Source organism: Canis lupus, chromosome 22, assembly GCF_048164855.1.
Source record: "Canis lupus baileyi chromosome 22, mCanLup2.hap1, whole genome shotgun sequence".
NCBI classification, from domain to species: domain Eukaryota; kingdom Metazoa; phylum Chordata; class Mammalia; order Carnivora; family Canidae; genus Canis; species Canis lupus.
The window spans coordinates 46,164,964-46,172,137 of NC_132859.1; the positions used below are offsets into that span (position 1 = coordinate 46,164,964).

The 7,174-nt window shown below is 41.9% G+C and overlaps 1 protein-coding gene across 5 annotated transcripts in view; it reads right to left on the minus strand.

Annotated features, from left to right (window-relative positions):
- STAC (SH3 and cysteine rich domain) overlaps positions 1-7,174 on the minus strand; it is a 149,139-nt gene that overhangs the window by 85,241 nt on the left and 56,724 nt on the right. The window lies entirely within an intron of this gene.

Sequence of the window (7,174 nt, forward strand, 5' to 3'; positions counted from 1 at the left end):
ATGCTCTTCTCCCTGCTTTGCTGCATGTTTTCAGCCATGGCAAACTGGACCACTTCTCCTTTGCTTTGGAACTTATAAAGAGTTAAAACATGGGTTTCCAGAACTACTAATTACTGAAAGGTCTGGGTTTGGTCCAGTCTGCACCACCAATCCAACCTTCATCCTAGAGCTAGAAGGATCTTTTAGAAATACAGATGTGAGCATGTGAGCCTGCTGTTAGAATTCTTTGCGAAGTTTCTTTTGTTCTTAAATCTAAAGAAAAGCTTTTTGTCATGGGTTCCAGGGACTGGCAGGTTCTGGGTCCCCATGACAGCTTGTACCAACGTGTATCTTGCTCTGTCTATGCCATACACAGTGGCCCTTTTAAAGGTCTGTGGTATTACTATGCTTTCTCATCACCACCCATTCTGTGCATATTGCTCCCTCTGCCCAGGTAAAGGAATGAAGTACTTAGTAGCTACTTGACCTGCAATAGGTCCTTTACCTTCAAGGCAGTTTCCTTTTGTAATTGAATATCCATGGGGACTCTGCCTGCTATCTGGAATTAATGTCTTTGACCCAAAGCTGCGGACAAAAGGTGCTAAGCACACTAGTCTAATAAAGACCCGCATCAACTGTAATCAAACACCTCTCCAGGACATATAAGGTGAGTTGATCTGGCCTTGCTGAGCCCCATCATCTCTGCATCAACCCTCCAACCTCTTCCTTAGAAGGTCAGGAAGATGTGTTTTTTTTTTTGTGCTTGGGGTAGACTGCAAAAATGCTCCAATTTTCTAACATTACCCTTCCCATTTACCTTTGCAATGTCACCTTTGCAATGTGACTTTGCAGCCCCACCCCATCAAAGGTAGTGTGTTTCTTCACTCCTTGGATCATGCTGGTTTTGGGAATTTGACCACTAAAAGGTGGCAGAAGCAATTTTAAGCCAATTCCAAGCACAGACTTCAAGATGCCTTGCATGCTCTGTCCTCCCTCTTGGAAACCTGACAAACTGCCATATGAACCAACCCAGTGTAGCCTGAAGGATGATGAGAGACACACAGTCCAGTCACGTCCCATCACAGGAGTAAGCCCACTGAAGCAGAGCTACCCTGTTTCCATCTAGGGAATGAAAGAGTTTAAATGAGGCCAGAAGAACTGTCAAGCTGAGTCCTAACCAAATTTTCAACCCACAGAACCATCAACTACAGATAACTGGTGTTTGAAACCATTAAGTTGGATAACGATTGTGTGTACACAGCAATATATTGCTTCCTTCCACCTTCCGGCCACATGCTGAGATTTTACTTTGCCCATGTGAGGTTGGCTATAGTTGTGTGAAGCAAGCTCCCCACTTCAGGGAGCTATCCAGGGAGGGGGCCTTGCAGGGGGAGGACAGCTCCTCTAGAGGAGCTCCACTTAGCTAGCAATGAGGCATCATTAGCTAGAAAGGGCTGGCTGAAGAAGCAGCAACATCCTAATTTAAAGGTCAGAAACAGTGGACTAGCCAAGAACTCTCTCCTTCTCTTTGCCCTACAGCCCAAACCCACTAGAGGAGCTGCAGCCACCAAAGAAGGAAGAGAAGGAGGTGCTCATGAGTTATTTTGAAATTGTTTGTTACCGTACCATAACCTAGCCTATCCTGACTGATATAGGGGAGCATGGTCATGTGCTTTTGGGAACCCTGCATTTATTGTAAAGAGGATCCTTCATCTCTAGTAAGCTAAGTGAGAGGGAGCAAGAAACAGCACTCACTGAGACTGAGCCACACCAAGGTGAGGACCTGAGAGCCAAAGGAGCAGAATAGACCTCACTTCCAGTTCTTCCAGCCATGAGCTGGGCTGGTGCTGGAGGAAGGTGGGTTTAAATAGACATGACTAGAGTTTTATTCTGGACATATTTTAATAAATTAAAGAGACAAGGAATGTAAGGAATCTGCTAAGATTTTTTCGTGGGCTATGCAACCCAGGGCAAGGGTGGTTATCAGAGCAAATATCATCACATAGAAAAATAAAGTCCTTGTCTGTTCCCTGCCTTGGAGTTCAGATGGTTCAATAAACTGGCTATTCTTGTCTCAAAAACAGAACAAAACCCCCTATTCTTATTATAATAACACTGACCTTGTGTGTTTCACCAGGTGACCCTTCTTCACCTTCCCAACCTTCCAGTGAACATGCTGTTGTGTTACCACTGGAGAAATGGCTGAGGGAGGTTAAGGGACTCGTCCAAGGTCACACAGCTCATGTGAGTCAAGACCAGGGTTCAGAATTAAGTTTACCTTCCTCTAAGTCCACTCTTCAACTGCCAGTGATTGACAGATGATGGAGGGAATAAGGAGGAGGGCTTACCCCTCATCCCCAGGGGTGATATAATTACTTTTGGTGGACAGTGAGAGTGGGAAGGGATGTGCAGTGAGAAAGAAAATCTGCTTTTGGAGGAGGTATAAGCCTTATTATATATATTTAAAATTCCTTAAAAATAAAAGGAAAATCCCTGTTTATCAAAGGGGAGCATCAGACTCCCCTGCAAGTCTTCTCTGACAGACTATGTGGACTCTGTTGCTAGGACAGGGAAGGTCATGGGGTGTTGCCTATGTACGTCCAGTCTGGTCTCCCTCCTGTGCTCATATGCTTTGTTTCTGCCTTCAGAACCTTCCATATATAGTATTCTGTGTTCCTTGGAAGTTTAGCATGATGCCAAGATACCTGTAGCATTTTCCTTGTCCTGTGGGATGTGGCTGGAAATTGTATCAGACTTTCAGAGCCTGCTGGCCTGTAGAGCTGGAAAATTTGCTTTGGAAGCCAATGTGACATTTCTTATTCAAGTGGATAGCTTAAAAGAAATGCCTACAAGTTAAACAAAGTCTGAGCAGTAAGCTCAAAGGAGCACACTTTCTCTAATTATTCCCCCAAGAGTGGAGGCCAGATAGGAACATATAAAATGCAGAAATAGAAGCAAACCCTGATAACAGCATATGTCATAAAATAATTAGCTTCCAGGCACCACTGTTATAGCCCAGCTCCATTTTTAAAATAATAATAATAATAATAGGAAAAACAGATATTCTTGAGTACTTTGTCATGCACTAGAAAACTGTTTTATTTTATTTTTAATTTATTTTTTATAAATTTATTTTTTATTGATGTTCAATTTGCCAACATATAGAATAACACCCAGTGCTCATCCCATCAAGTGCCCCCCTCAGTGCCTGTCACCCAGTCACCCCCACCCCCCGCCCACCTCCCCTTCCACCACTCCTAGTTCATTTCCCAGAGTTAGGAGTCTCTCATGTTCTGTCTCCCGTTCTGATATTTCCTACCCATTTCTTCTCCCTTCCCTTCTATTCCTTTTCACTATTATTTATATTCCTCAAATGAATGAGAACATATAATGTTTGTCCTTCTCCGATTGACTTACTTCACTCAGCATAATACCTTCCAGTTCCATCCACGTTGGAGCAAATGGTGGGTATTTGTCATTTCTAATGGCTGAGTAATATTCCAGTGTATACATAGACCACATCTTCTTGATCCATTCATCTTTCGATGGACACCGAGGCTCCTTCCACAGTTTGGCTATTGTGGACATTGCTGCTAGAAACATCGGGGTGCAGGTGTCCCGGCGTTTCACTGCATCTGTATCTTTGGGGTAAATCCCCAGCAGTGCAATTGCTGGGTTGTAGGGCAGGTCTATTTTTAACTCTTTGAGGAACCTCACAGTTTTCCAGAGTGGCTGCACCAGTTCACATTCCCACCAATAGTGCAAGAGGGTTCCCCTTTTTTCACATCCTCTCCAACATTTGTGGTTTCCTGCCTTCTTAATTTTCCCCATTCTCACTGGTGTGAGGTGCTATCTCATTGTGTTTTTTTTTAAATAAATTTATTTTTTATTGGTGTTCAATATACCAACATACAGAATAACACCCAGTGCTCATCCCGTCAAGTGCCCCCCTCAGTGCCCATCACCCATTCACCCCTCCCCCCTGCCCTCCTCCCCTTCCACCACCCCTAGTTCGTTTCCCAGAGTTAGGAGTCATTGTGGTTTTGATTTGTATTTTTCCCTGATGGCCAGTGATGCGGAGCATTTTCTCATGTGCTTGTTGGCCACGTCTTTGTCTTCCTCTGTGAGATTTCTGTTCATGTCTTTTGCCCATTTCATGATTGGATTGTTTGTTTCTTTGCTGTTGAGTTTAATAAGTTCTTCATAGATCTAGGAAACTAGCCCTTTATCTGATACGTCATTTGCAACTATCTTCTCCCATTCTGTAGGTTGTTTTGTAGTTTTGTTGACTGTGTCCTTTGCTGTGTAAAAGCTTCTTATCTTGATGAAGTCCCAATAGTTCATTTTTGCTTTTGTTTCTTTTGCCTTCGTGGATGTATCTTGCAAGAAGTTACTGTGGCCAAGTTCAAAAAGGGTGTTGTCTGTGTTCTCCTCTAGGATTTTGATGGAATCTTGTGTCACATTTAGGTCTTTCATCCATTTTGAGTTTATCTTTGTGTATGGTGCAAGAGAGTGGTCTAGTTTCATTCTTCTGCATGCGGATGTCCAATTTTCCCAGCACCATTAATTGAAGAGACTTTTTTCCAGTGGATAGTCTTTCCTCCTTTGTCGAATATTAGTTGACCATAAAGTTGAGGGTTCACTTCTGGATTCTCTATTCTGTTCCATTGATCTATGTGTCTGTTTTTGTGCCAGTACCACAATGTCTTGAGGACCACAGCTTTGTAGTACAACCTGAAATCTGGCATTGTGATGCCCCCAGCTATGGTTTTCTTTTTTAAAATTCCCCTGGCTCTTCGGGGTCTTTCCTGATTGCACACAAATCTTAAAATAATTTGTTCCAACTCTCTGAAGAAAGTCATGGTATTTTGATAGGGATTGCATTAAACGTGTAAATTGTCCTGGGTAACATTGACATTTTCACAATATTAATTCTTCCAATCCATGAGCATGGACTATTTTTCCATCTCTTTGTGTCTTCCTCAGTTTCTTTCAGAAGTGTTCTGTAGTTTTTAGGGTATAGATCCTTTACCTCTTTGGTTAAGTTTATTTCTAGGTATCTTATGCTTTTGGGTGCAATTGTAAATGGGATTGACTCCTTAATTTCTCTTTCTTCAGTCTAATTGTCCAATATCCCTGATGAACATGGATGCAAAAATTCTCAACAAGATACTAACCAATAGGATACAATAATACATTAAGAATATTACTCAGCTATTAGAAATGACAAATACCCACCATTTGCTTCAACGTGGATGGAACTGGAGGGTATTATGCTGAGTGAAGTAAGTCAGTCGGAGAAGGACAAACATTATATGTTCTCATTCATTTGGGGAATATAAATAATAGTGAAAGGGAAAATAAGGGAAGGGAGAAGAAATGGGTGGGAAATATCAGAAAGGGAGACAGAACGTAAAGACTGCTAACTCTGGGAAACGAACTAGGGGTGGTAGAAGGGGAGGAGGACGGGGGGTGGGAGTGAATGGGTGACGGGCACTGGGTGTTATTCTGTATGTTAGTAAATTGAACACCAATAAAAAAAAATTAAAAAAAAAAAAAAAGAATATTATTCACCATGACTAAATAGGATTTATCCCTGGGATGCAAGGCTGGTTCAAGACTCGTAAAACAATCAGTGTGATTCATCATATCAGCAAGAGAAAAAAACAAGAACCATATGATCCTCTCAACAGATGCAAAGAAAGCATTTGACAAAATACAGCATCCATTCCTGATCAAAACTCTTCAGAGTGTAGGGATAGAGGGAACATTCCTCAGCGTCTTAAAAGCCATCTACGAAAAGCCCACAGCAAATATCATTCTCAAAGGGGAAGCACTGGGAGCCTTTCCCCTAAGATCAGGAACAAGACAGGGATGTCCACTCTCACCACTGCTATTCAACATAGTACTAGAAGTCCTAGCCTCAGCAATCAGACAACAAAAAGAAATAAAGGGCATTCAAATTGGCAAAGAAGTCAAACTCTCCCTCTTTGCCAATGTCATGATACTCTATATAGAAAATCCAAAAGACTCTAACCCAAGATTGCTAGAACTCATATAGCAATTTGGCAGTGTGGCAGGATATAAAATCAATGCCCAGAAGTCAGTAGCATTTCTATACACTAGAAAACTGTTTTATATATTTCAATTCATGTGAACATCCTCGTGATTTGATGAATACATTCATTCAATAATTCATTCAATAAATATTTATTGCATCACTACTATGAGCCAGGCATTGGCCTTGTCTTTAGGGATACAGCAACAGAAAAAAGCAAAATCCTTACCTTTAAGGTTTCAATATCTATTGGATAAAGACAGAAAGTAAATAATCAAAGATATACATATATATAATATAATGTTGGGTAAGGATAAGAGACAGAAAAGAAATGAAAGTTGAGCCAGGCTGTAGAAGGTGATAAAAACAGCTTCTCTGACTGGTGACACTGGAGCAGAGATATGTGAAAAGTGAAGGCCTGAGCTACTTTGAAGAAGAGCATTCTAGGTAGTGGGGGAAACTAAGGGCAAAGGCCCTGACAAGGTGGGAGTGTTTGAGGAATGTGAGGAGGTCAGTATGTCTGGGGCAGAAGGTTGAGGTAGAAAAAGGGCAGAGAAGTCAAGGGTCAGCTTCATGCCAGGCCTTGCAGGCAATGGCAAAGGCTTTGGAATTTATCCTAAGGGTGATGGTTTTGAGCAGGGAATTTTAAAAGGGTTACTCTGGCTGTTCTGTGAAAAAGATTAGAGAAGGGCAAGATGGAAGCTCAGAGACCAGGTGGAAACTCTTGCAATTATCCTGGGGAGAATTAATTTTGGCTTGGCCTAATATAGTTATAGTACAGTATGGCTGAATATGGAGTACATTTTGAAGGTAGAGCCAATTTGGCTTGTTGATGGATTGGATATAAAATATGAAGGAAAGAGGGGACTCAAGAATGGTTTCAAGGTTTGGAGCTTGAGCAAGTGGGTGAATAAATGAATCATTTACTCAAAGGAAGAGTTCTGGAGAAGTGAGTTGGTGTGGGGAAGTGGGGTGGGGATGAAGGGTTGAGCTGGGGAAAGGAAGTTTGAAATGCTTGTGTGGAATTCACAGGGAGCTGAATATATGACTCTGGGTTTCAGGTGAGAGGTCCAAGCTGGACAAATACATACGCGAGTCATGAGGACATAGATGATTCTTACAGCCATGAGACTTTGT